Source organism: Gracilinanus agilis, chromosome 6 (genome assembly GCF_016433145.1).
Source record: "Gracilinanus agilis isolate LMUSP501 chromosome 6, AgileGrace, whole genome shotgun sequence".
In the NCBI taxonomy this organism is placed as follows: domain Eukaryota; kingdom Metazoa; phylum Chordata; class Mammalia; order Didelphimorphia; family Didelphidae; genus Gracilinanus; species Gracilinanus agilis.
Genome location: NC_058135.1, coordinates 37,456,318 through 37,472,407, shown reverse-complemented (window position 1 = coordinate 37,472,407; position 16,090 = coordinate 37,456,318).

Sequence of the window (16,090 nt, the reverse complement as noted above, 5' to 3'; positions counted from 1 at the left end):
GCCTTTTAAGCTGTTATTTTCTTGCCAGATCTCTTCCATCTTCCTCAACATCTCATTTTTGAACTCTTCAATATCTTGTGACCAGTTTTCATTGTTTTGGGAAGGTTTGGATACTTGTTTGTACTCCTCTGTTGTCTGGATTTTCTCTGTGTAAAAGTTGTCAAGACTTCCAGAGTTTTTCTTGATAATTTTTTCTTCTGGGGTTCTCAGCTTGCCATTGTTAGCCCCACCCCTTTTCAGCTTTGTCTTCACACTCAGTGTCTGCCTGCGCTTTCTAAGCTTTCGAGGGCTCCGGTCTCCTTGTCCTCGGGGTCAAGCCTCCTGGTACTCCCTGGTCTGCCCCTCTGCCTGAGGCTCCTTCAGCAGTCTCAGGGGCTGCTTCCACAGCCAGGCTCCTGTCTGCACCCTCTCGAGGTCCAAGCCTTGGCTCGAGATCTTTGTCCACGCCCAGGGAAATGTCTTCACCCACGCAAATGCTCGGGAATATCCCAGCGTTCGAGATCTTTGTCCGAGCCTAGGGCAATGCCTTCACCCGGGCAGATGCTGGGAAAGTCCCAGCATTCGAGATCTTTGTCTGCTCCTAGGGCAATGCCGTCAGGGGCACAGAAGTGCAGGAAAGTCCATGAGCGCCCCCCAGCCACCTGGGTCCCACGTCTTGCAGCTCTCAGGTACAAGCCCTAGGGCTTCTAGTGATTTACTGGTTGCCCCAATCCTGTTTTCACTCCCGTGCGCTGGCCTTGGAGCTGTGCGTGGTGTGTGTGTGGGGGTGTGGATGGGCTTCTTCCTCTCGCATTTTAGTGAGAGCTGTTTCACCCCTTTATAGCGTGGAAATGCCCTGATTCCACTCATATTTTTTCCTTCTTTCCCTCTCCTTATTGTCTGGATTCTTGCTCCTCTGTTTATTTGCTGGGTCTTTGAATTTGGGCTTTTCTGCCCTGGAGGGATTTCTTCTCTGCACTGCTGATTAACTGGATTAGGCTGAAGGAGCTGATCTGTTGTATTAATGTGTCCTGAGGTCAGATCTTCCCCAGTTGCCAGCAGAAACTGAAGATGGAAATGAAGGTGTGAAGGCTGAAGGTAGTTACTCTTGTCTTCCTCTCTTCCTTTCTGTCAACTGCCTCTCTGCTAGCTGCCCAGTCAGGGTCCTGAGCTTCCCATAGTGGTACCAAGGTATTCCATCATGGTCGTAGCCTTTGCCCTGGGATCCTAGGCAGCCAGATTCTTTTGTGAGTCTCAGTACAGTAGGTAACAGAGGGATATTGGAGATGAATTTGCACTTTTGATAGATTGAATTAGGCCAGTTAAGGTGATCCACAGAGCCAAATGTGCCCTGAGGCCAAAACTTCCAGTCAGAGTGCCAAGATGGAAGAGTGGTTACTGAAGGCTGTAACCAGGCTGCCCTCCTCTCTGCCCCTCTCCTCTAGTTTCCTCCCTGCCAGCTCTTGTCAGAGCCCTGAGCCTCAAGTTGCTATGGTAGCAAGCATCTCCCTCTCTTCTAGGTCCTCAACCTGAGATCTCACCAACAGCCCGAGTCTCAGCATAGTAAGTGATAGAGGGGCCCTGAGACCTTCCTTCTTTCTTTTCCTTAAATCCAAGAATTCAACCTTCTGTGTATACCTTTTAAGTTGAATTAAGCAAGAGGGTCCCTCAGCTCTGTCCTGTTGTTATATTTGGTTTTCTGCCCACCCCCTTGAAGCACTTCATTTTTGATTGGTGTGGAAGGATTTTCACAGAGAAATCAACATTTGCTTCTTCTAAGCCTCCATCTCCACTCTTGTTTTGAAGACACTTTAAAATGCTCATTGTTTTGATTATCTTGATGTGACATTAAAATAGCCAATTTTGATCCAATAGAAGACATCTGTTTTGATAGATTTTTAAGCTGGAGATTACAGAAAACTTTTTCAATATGTTGTTTAGTTTTGTCAAACATTTTTTAAGCAAAAATAAATTTCTTTTTTTAATTTTTATTTTGAATATTTTCTCTGAGAGAAAATTTTTCTCTTTTCATATTTTTCATATTTCATGTTTTTTTCCTCTCCTCCAAGCCCCTCTAACCCACATTAGCCAACACACAATTCCACTAGGTTTTACATGTATCAATTTAATTCCATATTATTGATAGTTAGACTAGAGTTATCGTTTAGTGTCTATATCCCCAATCATATCCCCAACAGCCCATGTGTTCAAGCAGTTGTTTTTCTTCTGTGCTTCTCCTCCTACAGTTCTTCCTCTGAATGTGACTAGTTTTCTCTCTCATAAGTCCCTCAGCCTTGCTCTGGATCCTTACATTGCTGCTAGTAGATAAGTCCATTATGTTCAATTGTACCACAGTGTATTAGTCTCCTGGCTCTGTTCCTTTTGCTCTGCATCAGTTACTGGAGGTCTTTCCAGTTCACATGGAATTCCTCCAGTTCTTTATTCCTTTGAGCACAAAAGTATTCATCATCACCAACAGATACCACAATTTGTTCAGCCATTCCCCAATTGAAGGACATTCTCCCACTTTCTAATTTTTTGCCATCACAAAGAGTGCAGATATAAATATATTTGTACAAGTCTTTTTCCTTATTATCTCTTTAGGGTACAAACCCAGCAGTGCTATGTTTGGATCAAAGGACAGATAGTCTTTTAAAGCCCTTTGAGCATAGTTAAAAATTGCCATTTAGAATGGTTGAATCAGTTCAAAACTCAGCCAGCAATGCATTAATGTCCCAATTTTGCCACATCCCTTCCAACATTCATTACTCTGTCCTGCTGTCATTTTAGCCAATCTACTAGGTGTGAGGTGATACCTCAGAGTTGTTTTGTTTTGCATTTCTCTAATTATGAGAGATTTAGAACACTTTCTAATGTGTTTATTGATAGTTTTGATTTCTTTATCTGAGAATTGCCTATTCATGTCCCTTGCCCATTTATCCATTGGGAGATGGCTTGATTTTTTTGTACAATTGACTTAGCTCCTTGTATATTTGAGTGATTAGACCTTTATCTGAGTTTTTTGTTATAAAGATTTTTTCTTCTAATTTTGGTAGCATTGGTTTTGTCTGTACAAAACCTTTTTAGTTTAATGTAGTCAAAATTATTTATTTTACATTTTGTGATTTTTTCTATCTCTTGATTGGTTTTAAAATCTTTACCTTCCCATAGATCTGACAAATATACTATTCTGTGCTCACCCAATTTACCTATAGTTTCCTTCTTTAAATTCAAGTCATTCACCCATTCTGAGTTTATCTTGGTATAGGGTGTGAGATGTTGATCTAGGCCCGATCTCTCCCATATTTTTTCAATTTTCCCAGCAGTTTTTGTCAAATAGGGTTTTCCCCCCAAAAGCTGGGTTCTTTGAGTTTATTGAAAATTGTCTTGCTGAGGTTGCTTAACCCTAGTCTATTCCACTGATCCTCCATTCTGTCTCTATGCCAGTACCATATTGTTTTGATGACTGCTGCTTTCAAGTATATTTTAAGATCTGGTACTGCTAGTTCACCTTCCTTCATATTTCTTTTTTCATTATTTCCCTTGATATTCTTTGTCTTTTCTTCTTCCAAATGAACTTTGTTATAGTTTTTCTAATTCAGTAAAAATGGTTTTTTGATAGGTATAGCATTAAATAGGTAAATTAATTTGGGTAGGATGGTCATTTTTATTATGTTAGCTCATCCTATCCATGAGCAACCAATGTTTTTCCAATTGTATAGATATAGATTTAATTGAGTGGAAAGGATTTCATAGTTGTGTTCGTATAGTTCCTATGTTTGTTTTGGTAGGTAGATTCCTAAGTATTTTATATTGTCTAGGTTGATTTTAAATGGTGTTTCTCTTTCTACCTCTTGCTGCTGTGATGTGTTGGAAATATATAGAAATGCTGATGTTTTATGTGCTTTTATTTTGCATCCTGCAACTTTGCTAAAGTTGTTGATTATTTCCACTATGGAAATAGATAATGGAGGGCACCAGGGATGTTACAATAAATCTAAATCGTTGTGGGTACGCACACTGTGTTGTAGGAGAGACTAGACCAGGATGGGAAGACCAGAGTTCACTGGATTAACACAGGAATGGCAGTTGATCTTAACTGTCACCCAGCTTTCCCTAGGCCAGGGTTTATGGAATCAACAGGCAAGGTAAAGGTTTAGCAGTTTTATTTATGTTTAACTAAAATGTGGGAAAGGGATTTCTATACTTAAAACCTAATGACAAAACAACAGGGTAAGGGGAGGACTTCTCTACTCTAATCTTAGTGATCTAAACAGACAGGGCCAAAGGAGCAGTGCAGGAGTCACTGTGAAGGCCTCAAACTTGGTACCAGCCAGATTTGACCAGCACAGCAAATGGGGGTCTGAGGGTGGCTTTGGGGTTCTCACAGTAATCCACAGATGATCAGGATGCCAAAAGCTTAGGTGGTCCAAGATATCCAAGAAGAAAGAGTGTGCTTGAGATGCTGTCCACCAGATCCCAAACTTCTCCTCTTCTTGGTGCTTCTCTGTAGGTCTTGTCCTCTTGCTGGAAAGCCACCACCACTCAGGATCCCAGGGAAATCAGGATGCAGGATGTCCTTTACTCTGAGATCTCCCAGGGCTAACCACAGTTTGTGCCAACCCCTAATGGAGTCTCTCTCAGAGCACAAGCCACTTCCTTCCTGCTCCTTCATTCCATCTTGGAATGCTCCAGCCTTCCTGTTAGGTACATCCTTAATACTTAATTAATAACTACCTAATCTTCCTCACAACACCACTAACTCTTTAGTTGATACTCTAGAATTTTTTAAGTAGACCATCATATCATCTGCAAAGAGTGATAGCTTGCTCTCCTCTTTGCCTATTTTAATACCTTCAATTTCTTTTTCTTCCCTAATTGCTACTGCTAGTGTTTTCAATACAATGTTAAATAATAGAGGTGACAATGGGTATCCTTGTTTCATTCCTAATCTTATTGGGAATGCTTCTAGTTTATCCCCATTGCAGATGATGTTTGTTGATGGTTTTAGATATATACCATTTTTTATTTTTAGGAAAGGCCCTTCTATTCCTAAACTTTCTAGTGTTTTCAGTATGAATGGGTGTTATATTTCAAACAAAAATATATTTCTGATACAAGGGAAAGGGATGATAGATTAGAAAATATAGGTGATATAAAAATGTATGATATAAACAAAATTGCAATTATTATTTTTTAAACTCCAGGAATTGTTTCTTCTACCAGCCTAATGTAGCTCATCAAAATAGGGTAGTGTTTGGTCCACAGAAATTAAGTAAATGCTTCAAATACTACTTTGAATGTCAAGATGCCCCTTTTATACCTAATGACAACTCATAATGCACACACATTTCATAAAAATCCACATCTAGCATTAATGCTCATTCTTGCAAATAATGAGACTTTTCCCCAACTAGAATCCTATCATTTAGGATTTGGTGTAGCATGGCAGGATGGTAAAAAATATATATATATATTGATTGGACCACTGTGTTATCTCTGTAGTTATAAAAGCAAACACTTTTTGTTGAACATATTCCCAAAGTATCCATTGACCTGTATACACAAATCTTTCTTCACTGCTGAGTCCTTTTCCAGAAGTGGGGTTACATTCATTGCAGATGGTGCATCTGATTTTACTGCAGATGTTGTAGCAGACTTATTCCAGAGGTATACTGATGCTTATCACTTGGACTGCTTCCAGGCACATATTGGACCTCTAACTGTTGAAGATATTGTCAAAGAGATGGATAGCGTGAGGTCTGCTGAAATTATCTATGATAAATTACATGCTTTCCAGTATTTTTCTCAAAAAAACATGCTGTGAATCACCATTTCTCACAGCTCAACTTGACATGTACCCATCGCCATGTGGAAGGTGCCTAGAAACACTTTCCCACACAGACTGAGGGCACCTGAAAAGGTCAACACGCCTATGCTTCACTGAATCAACTGTCACATTAGGAGAGTTAAATCAAAGCCAGATGCCTCATCTATATGTTCCTAGATTGGAAAGAAATTTGTGATTGTAATATATAATTTCTATAGTGTTTTTTTCTGTTTTCCAAGTACTTTCCCCACAACAAACGTCTGTAGTAGGTAGTAAAAAGATGGTTCCCACTTTATAGATGAGTAAAACTAGGTTCTGAGTAGTTTTGTGAGTTATATTGGGGTCATACAATTTGGCAAAAGTTATAGTCAGAATTTAGACCTGGTCCTTCTACTCCAAGTACAGGCACTTTTTCTGGATGTTCTATACCATAATTAAAAAATAATAACAATTAATATAATAAAACAAATAATTTCCCAATTGACGAATGATCAAAGGATATAAATAGACAATTGAGAAATGTAAATTAAAACATCTCTGAGGTACCACCTCACACCCATCAGACTGGCTAACATGGCAAAAATTGAAAATGATAAATATTGAAGGGGATGTAGAAAAATCTGGACACTAATATACTGCTGGTGGAGCTGCAAACTAATATAACCATTCTGGAGAGCAAATGGGAACCATACCCCTAAGCCAAAAACTGGACATTCCTTTTGACCTAGAAATATGACTATTAAACCTGTATCCCCAAGAGATCAAAGGTAGGGGAAGGAGCCTACCTATATAAAAATATTTATAGCAGATTTTTTCATTGTTGCAAAGAATAGGAAACTGAAGGAATGCCCATCAATTGGGGAATTATTAAGTTGGGGATTAAGAATTATTATCATGTCATAATAAATGACAAACAAGATGATTACAAAAAATCCTGGAAAGACTTACATGAAGTCAAAGTAAAGTGATCAGAACAAGAACATTTTACATAGTTGTTCACATCCTTTTTCCTCTTAGAGTGTGTTTTCTTCTTATAATGGGGAAAAAGAAAAAGAGATAAAATTCAAATAGACATAATACTTACAAAATATCACATTAACATAAAATATTAATCAGAAATAGATAACTAGCTGCACTAGATTTTTGAGTAAAAAAGACAAGTGCTTTAGAAATATCAATTTGACAAGTATGTATATTATGAAGAGGCTGGATGTTATGAGGGCCTAAACTTGAATAATGGCCACCTGACTAGAGAGAAGGGGATTGGTATGAGGGAGATATCAAAGAGGTAGCCTTAATAAGACTTCTCAATTGACTTCATGAGTTCCAAAACCCATTGGTATTAGCACGGGATCCAGAGTTTTCCACTGGACATCCTAAAACTCCAGAAATATTCTAAGTCAAATACGACTTACTAAAGGTGTTTCTGCTTCCAGAAGAAGCATCTAACCCACTTTGGAATTTCCCCTAGATAGCCTCTTGAACTTCCAGCTTTTAGCTCTTAGACCACTGTGCATACCCTGTGCTCCACCATACCTAGAGCATCCCTTTCCATGCTGACCAGCCCCACCCTCATTAAGCCTCCAAGCCTATTTTAAACTAACTTGAGGAAGTTTTCATACCCTCTTTTGGAGCTCAAATCCCAACAGCCTCTATTCACTAACCTTGTGAGGCTTTTACTGCTAGCCAGTACATATTAGGGTAGCCCCATGTATAGACAGGAAGTAGAGTTGCTACTGATTTTATAATTTTATTTTAAAGCATGGTCCACTCTATGAAAGTTTTAGAATGTCTTTTCTTACTACTGTTCCTGGGAATACTTGTACCAATTGGATACTTTGAAATTCATCCATTCCTCCCCAAGAAAAAAAAAATTGAAATATATCTTGAGTAATCTCAAAATGCAGAAGGGAGATTCTATCCAGTCTCTGCAACACATCCAACATGGGGTTTATCCACATTATGCTCAGTGCAGAAATTCCCCTTGGTTTGGGAACCCCAGAAATATGACCAAAGGAATCTAGATAGATGATGATATTCAGGAGGGGAAGGAACCTCAAAGAGTCTGGAGGTGAATTTTAAGCCTTTTCAGACTCCATTGCCTTGTTGATGTTGATTGTTTCAGTTTGTTCCCCTGCAAATAGTGAAGAAGTCTCTGTAATGCAGCTATCAGAATTGGAGAAAATGACTCTTAAATTCATTGCTCACATCCTGTCATGCTTATTGTATTTGCTGATTGTTTACTTTAAAATTCAATTTTGTTTTTTAGGTTCACATATTGATCTAATCTATAATACTCTGTTACACTATGCCATTTTAAGCTACTGTGTTTTGGCCATTACCTATATGCTCTGTTATATTGTCTTTATTTGTACCACCCTATGCCTGGATTGGAGAAAATACCATATAAAAAATATGGACTTATAAAAGCCCATAAACTAGTTGGGCAAAACCTGTATTAGTAACCTCTGGAAAAGTTGATGTGCTCTTATGATTTGGGGAATTTGGGTACTTCTTTGAATGTGTATTAGCTGCTGTACTACTGTTTTTTATAAAGCTGTTACTTGGTAAAAAATCATGTGCACTTACAATATGGATTATTATGGCCAAGTTAAAATGGAAATGGAATTCATTTTTGGGTGAGAAACCTTTGTATTGTGCTGATACCTTTTCATCAAATGTGCACTATATATATATTTTTTAAATTTTACTATTGTTTTTCCTTGTATGTGCAATGGAGTATTTGAGTTTTCTTTTTTCTCTCCTTTTTTGTATGTGAAGCACATGTTACCAGTATTAATGTTGTGTTTTTTTTTTTTTTATTTTGTACTAGGATAAGTTTAAAATGTCCATTAGCCCTAATGTCAATGCATACCCAAAAGCTTTAGACTATGGAAACCTGCCATTGATTGTTAAATATTATGGGACTTTGATTAATGATTGTGTCTGATTTCAGGAGAAGGGATCATAAAAGAGCCACCACACAGTGCCAAGGAGTACAAAGTTAACCTGCACACACCTAGGATCACAAGGTCAAAGAAACCAACCAATCCCTGTGGGATTGATGAGATTCTGTGTCAAGACAGGGGACTTGAACTTATTTTGGGGTTTGAGGAAGCAGCTGTTTGCAAAGTGAGACACAGCATTCCCTCTCAGAAATACACTAGCACTTTAATAAAATCACATCCTTTAGTTACATTCCATATCTACTGGGACTCATGACACATCAGTTCGGATAGTTTTTCCTAAGGCCCTGACAGGCAGTCTTATTTAGTTTTATATGTATATGTTCATATATACACACACGTATATAGGTATGTGTTATATGGGTATATATAATTTATGTAGGTATGGCATATCACAATACACATGTGTGTGACTCCATGAGACTATGTAATATTCTTGTAGCCTGTGTAATAAAAAGTACAATGTATGATTAATAGTCAAGGGCTTCTTTCTTGATCAAGAAATAACACATTGGCAAATTCAGAAGCAGGGTAATTCTACCCAATGGAATCAATGATGTATCTTTGCTTTTATTAGGTAAATTTCTTTTGATTTTATTATTGTATGTTTCAAAAGTTTAATTGTCTGTGAATGGTCAGTTCCATTTTATCCTAACCTTGAAACTTTAGACTGAGCTAATAACATTTGCCAAGAAACTTTGAGATTATATCAGAATAATTTCCTTTAATTGAGGGAAGTACATTGTGGGGAGTGGAGGAGTGGGGTGGGGATGTGGTCTCTGAGTAATCAGAGGCTTTGATACAGAAGTCCTGTACTCTGTGGCTTTCCATGATCTGGTAGTATTTTTGGCGGTGCTGGTCATTTATTGAGATGTTCCTCAATGGTCCATATAGAATAGTTGAGTCAGCAACTGGAAACAACTGAGAATATGCTCTGCATCTATGGAAAACATTACATGAAGATGATATATGCTATAAATTATCATTTGTTGAATAACTTTTGTATTTGGGAATGATTATAAACCCCAAACACAAAAGCTATGATGGTCCAAACTCCATAGAGATGATAATTTTTGGATTGCCAAAAAATTTTCTGATTGAATTGCTTGTAGAATTTTGCTTGCTTAATATAGAACAGATAGATTCAACCTATAGTGTTGCTATTGTAACTAGTAGTCTTTGGATTACTGTCTTTTGAAGAGTTGGAGGTGTCAGGAACCTCCTTGGTTACTGCAAGAGTAAAGAAAGTCAAAATTATCTACTCAGCCACTGTAGAATTAGTGCCCTATAAATAAATATAACAGAGGTTTGAGCATTTCAACCAAACTCTGCTCAGTGTGCTAGGGAACTTCAGATCTGGATAAGAATCTCAGTGAGGTTCTTTGTATATGGCAATTTTTAGTGCCATTAACAATGATGACAGCTTTCACCCCTATACTTAATAAAGAAAAAAAAAAGGCATATCTACCTATAGAAGAGCTATAGCCACACCTCAGATAAGAAAACCTTTTATAGAAACATATGACTTTACAATGTCAAAGACCACTGTCCAAATTTTGTTACTAGCCAAGGGACTTATGATAAAAAAATTGTCTATCGACTGTCATAGAAGGAATCAACAGAGTCTAAATGCAGATTGAAGCACATCATTTTTCACTTTCTTTCATGGATTTTTTTCTATTTTAAGTCACATATCTTCTTTTATAACGTGATGAACTTGGAAATATATACAGTATAACATCTATATCACATTGTGACCTATATTACATTACTTGCCATCTTGGGAAGGTGAAGTATCAGAAGAGAAGAGGAGAATACAGATCACAAAATTTTAGAAAACAATTATTAAGGGCACTTCGGTAGCTCAGTGGATTGAGAGTCAGGCCCAGAGACTGGAGGTCCTAGGTTCAAATCTGGCCTCAGACACTTCCCAGCTGTGTGACCCTGGGCAAGTCACTTGACCACCATTGCCCAGGGTTTTTTTTAAAAAAAAGAAAACAATTATTAAAAGTTGTATTATAATTTTTTAAAAGAAAACATTGGATTAATCTATAAAAAGAGTTATACACTAATAAGTAAGTTCTGTTAAGGAATTTTAGTATGTAGTAAACTTCAAAATGAGGAAAAATTACTCCCTACCAAGTTATGGAGAAACTAAGTGATGTTCCAGTTTACAAAGTAGTTCCAAACAATGGTCAGGAACACACAAAAACAATGTACTTGTTTAACTGTTGAGGAGTTAGTTGCACTCCATGATGAGCTATTGGGCAGAAATACTGGGAGTAGAGTCTTCCAGCCTACTAAAGAGAGACTGAAGGAGCAAAGTAGCATTCAATTGAGGATGATTCTGATAAAAATGAAACTGGAATTGAATATAGTAGAACATTGACAGATAATTCTTGCAATGGGCTAGAATAGTACTTTCCAAATGCTACTAAATTTATCAAATTAATGGGACTATCTCCCATCCCAATATAATATATTGTTTTATTACATAGTATATATATATATATATGTGTATATATATATATATATATTATTGATCACCTTTGAATTCTCATTTTAAAATTTTTTTCAGAGGTAACAATTGATCTTCAAATAGCTTTTGCAGAGTGTGGAAATATTCTCTGAGAATGCAGAGAGCAGATGATGATTTTCCCAAACTGATATAGATAAATTAAGTATAATGAGAAGAATATGCAGAATAACATCAAAAATGTAAGTGAAGATGACCCTTAGAGATTCAGGTCAAAATGCTAAGGAAAATAAATGTTTCAGAGGTCTGATATTAAAACTTACTTTCTCCTAACTCTTTCCACAAATGAAGTTGTATTTCATGAACAACTTACATTAAGTAAAGATTTTATTCATTTACTTTACTATTTGTTATTGTTATGTTGTTGTTGGGGATGATTTGTCTTTGGATTATTACAAGATATTACAAGAAGGAGAAGTTGTTAGGCAGGAGTTGTACATAAAAACAAAATTCATCAATGAATTTAAAGAAATGTTATTTAAGATGAAAAGATAAAGAAGGTGTAATTTAAGTATTCTGCTCACTTAACTAATTCTTCATTTACAACAATGAAGCCTGGAGGTCAAGATATAAAAGTACATTTAAAGTGCTCCAAATGAAAGACAAGAATGCTTTCCAAAAAACCATCCTATAGTTAATGTGGATGTCAAATTTCATCATAAACTCCAGGTTTTTACTGTGACACAAACTAAAAGCTACATGTGTCAATATTTATACAAGCAGATTACAGTATGGCAGGCTCATCAGTTCGGCTATTGTGTCTTGTTAGCTTAACTAAATTTCAAACTCCATAAGGAGGAGCATTTTACCCTGAAGATATTAGAGGGTAGATTTCTTTTAATTAAACTCATTTGCATGACTAAATTAGATTTAATTACTCCCATTCATTTCACTAATAACTTTCTTTGATTGGAGAAAGGCAACTTTTATAATTGCTTAAAACAGGATGCTCTTCCCAGTGGTTCCTGGTAGAAAGTCCTCATTTGTTTTTTTAGATGCTTGATGGTGGCTGATCTATAATAGCTATTTAATAAGTGCTTGTTGATTGATTGGATAGTCAAAAATTGGATTACTTGTCCTGGCTCAATGTGTGAATTTAAGCAAGTCCTTAAAAGTCTCTTTCTACTTAATCCCTTCATTTAAGTAGGCAATGTTGAAAATGACAGTACCTACTTCTACTTGTAATGCTTTATTGATATTGTTTGATCATCAGATCCTCCTTCCCCTTTAATTGATTTAATGGATTAAATATTCCAAAAAGAAACATGCTATACTGAGATTATACATGACAAATACTTTGAATTGCCAATTGAAAGTCTTGAAAATAAAAATATCTTAATATATTAGAAATGGTGTGCTGAAGCCAACTGAAACTGGCTCAAAGAGCCTATAGCAAGTGCTACAAATAAAGGCCTGATTTATTTGTTTTGTTGATTTGTCTAAACCTAGGAGAGTGACAAAAAAAAAAAAACTATTACTAATGCAGATTAAGTTTAAAAGTATATGCACATATATTTTCCTAGAGAATTAGTTAGGTATTTACCAGCACACCACTGTATACCTAAATCATGTAGAAATAAATCATCCAAGTTATCATTAGTAATATGACTATTGAAATAATAAGAAATCAACAAGAATTTATTGAAGATATATCAAGTAGGAATTATAGCAAGTGTTTGTGAGACAAATGCACACTTTTTTTTCTGTTTGCTTTTGAGTTGACTTTTGATTTCATAGATTTATTTTCAAGTTGCCTGAAGGCAGACCCGTTTTCCAATATGTGTTGGAGAATAGACCTTGAATTCAAGTCTTTGAATCTGAAGCTAGTTTTCTATCATTAGATAGAAACATTGAGTTTTCTTTCATAATGTTAGTATATACAAAATAATTATACACAAAACACAGAAAGACAAGGTAATTTGGTGAGAATTATTACAGGTAGGGAAGCTTTAATTTGGAGTTTGAGCTGAGATTTGAGAGGAACTAAGAATTTTAAGAGGGAAAGATGAGAAGAATTCATTTCAGGTATGGAATGTGTAAAGACAGAAATGGCAGTCAGACTGATATGTGTAAGAAACATCAAAAATAAAAAATAAATACTATATTAGAAAGAAATTACCTCTCAGATGTATGGCTACAGGGAGAGGTCATAACCAAATGAGAGTTAGTGAGGTTAATAAATGGATAATTTTTATTATTTAAAATTAAAAATATTTTTCACAAAAACCTAATATAGCTAAAATTAGAAAGGAAATATTTAATTGATAGAAAAATATATTTAGGAAAATTTGATTATAAAGGTCTGATCAAATTCATATAGGTCATTCATTGATAAAGCATTAAAGGCTATAAATGATTTTCTTTTTTTATAAATAAATTTCTAAGGAAGAAATTAAAACTATCAACAGCCAAATGAGGAAAAATATCTCAATGGCTAAAAATAACAATACTTAATAATGAGATATGCAAATTGCAGCAACTCTGAGTTTTTATAACACATTGCAAAGTTGATTAAAAAATAAATGACAAATGTTGTTGAGGATGCTGGGAAATGTGAACATTAGTGCACTCCCTGGCAGCCAATTGGCACAGTGGATAAAGTGCTAGACCTAGAGTCAGGAAGACATCTTCCCAAGTTCGTATCTCACCTCAGATACTAACTATATAATGCTGAGCAAATCACTTAATCCCATTTACCTTAGTTTCCTCATCTATAAATTTAGCTGAGGAAGGAAATGAAAAACCACTCTAGTATCTTTGCAAAGAAATCCTTAAATGAGGATAAAAAAGTTGAACATGACTGAAATAATTCAACAACAATAAAAGCATACTCATGAACTGTGAATTAACCTAGTTGGTTTTTTTTAAAACAAATTTGCAACTATTTCCTCAAATTACTGATTTGTACATATTCCTTGATGCACAATTATTTATTCTAGGACTATATCTCAGAAAGAATGAAGAAAAAGAAAAAGTCTTTTAGCAGTGGCAAAGAACCCAGAAATAAAAGGGGATGTCCATTAATTGGAGAAGATTGAACAAATTATTGAATATAAATGTAATGGAATTTGACTTTACCATAAAAAATGGAGAATGATTCCAGAGAAACCTGGGAAAACTTTTATGAATTGATACAGAGTTAAATAGTCAGAACAAGCAGAAAAATGTATACAGCAACAGACATATTAAAAAGAAGAAAAAGAACCTTACTTTCTGTCTTAGTTTCAATTCTAGGGGCTAGATTATTTGGGTTAAGTGACTTTCAGAGAGTCACAAAGGTAGAAAGTTTCTAAAAACAGATTTGACGCCTGGTGCTATTTCTAACATGCTCCAACAATCACATTGTTAAGACAAAGAACTTTGAAAGACTTATGAGCATTGATAAATGGCCAGAATTCCAGAGGATTCATAAAGAAATGACATCCATTTCCTGGTATAGAGGTGATAGACTCAGCTTAAATATTGAGACAAATATTTACTTTGGATATGGGTCAATATCTTTCTTTCTATCTATCTATCTATCTATCTATCTATCTATCTATCTATCTATCCATCCATCTATCTATCTATCTATCCTTCTACATGAAGACAGACACACAATATAAACTGCCAGGTGGTTATGCTGTAATGGAAGATTCACTTTGAACAGTTAAACTCTCAGGTTGTCTCATATACCTTCCTCCAAATGAAAGCCATCTCTTCATGAAGCCCTAAGGTACTACATTCTTCATGAGACCCATAAATTAAAAAGACCAATCTTTTCTCAGTTTCCCCCTAGAATTTCTTCTCTGTAGCTCTTCTTTGCTTCTAACACAATCTCTATTGTTTCATAGGTTTGGGTACATTTGTATCTGTCACCCCACCCAGGAGATTATAAACACCCAAAAGATAGGAAATATTTCATTCTTCTTCTTAGCACTAGTAGTCCAGTGATTTACATATTCTAGAGCTCAACAAAGGTTTGCCAAAGTGAATTGAATAATGAAGGCATATGTACTCTGTATAGTTAATTTGTTTTATTTTGCCAATACAAATCTCAGGTGCCACCAATGTTTTCATGATTCATTATCTCTCTGGTGCTGACAAGCTCCACTAGCAATTCTTCAAGTAGTCCATGCTCCACATAATGTATCCTTCATGCCTTTCATGTATCTTATGACACAAATGATCTCATTAACATGAAAATGTGTGAAAGACAGAAGGAAACAAGAGGGAGGGAGATAGGAAGAAAGAAAGAAAAGGAGACAGAAACATTGCAATCTCAGATTTAATTCTAAAACTGTGACCCCTTTAAGCTGGCTGTATTACTTGTAGTTAAAATTAGTTGAGTTATTCCCAAATACTAAGAAAAATTTTCTGTATTTCAGTGATAATTTTCTTTTCATTCGATGTCAACATTTTTAACTTTTTCACAATTGTGGAAGTTGGTTCTATCCAGGCAAATGTGATTTATGACTTATTTTTCATTTTATTGTGCCTTTGTTAAAAGTGATTTTAAAAGATTTGAAAAAGTAATAAAATGACCCCCAGATTACTTTGCTAATTAAACAAGGAATCTCCTCTTCTTATATGAACATAATATGAAGCATAAAATATGCTTTTAGGGAAAAAAAAAGTTTTTCATCCCACCCTGGTTACCTTTAGTTTTTCAATAGCCTTACAGGATTCAAAGCTTGCCTAATATCAGAGATAAGTATATATGTGATTCATATAAAAGGTAGAAAGCTTAAGTGAATACAATTTTAGCACGATCTTCAGAGAATTGAATTTGGAATAGTT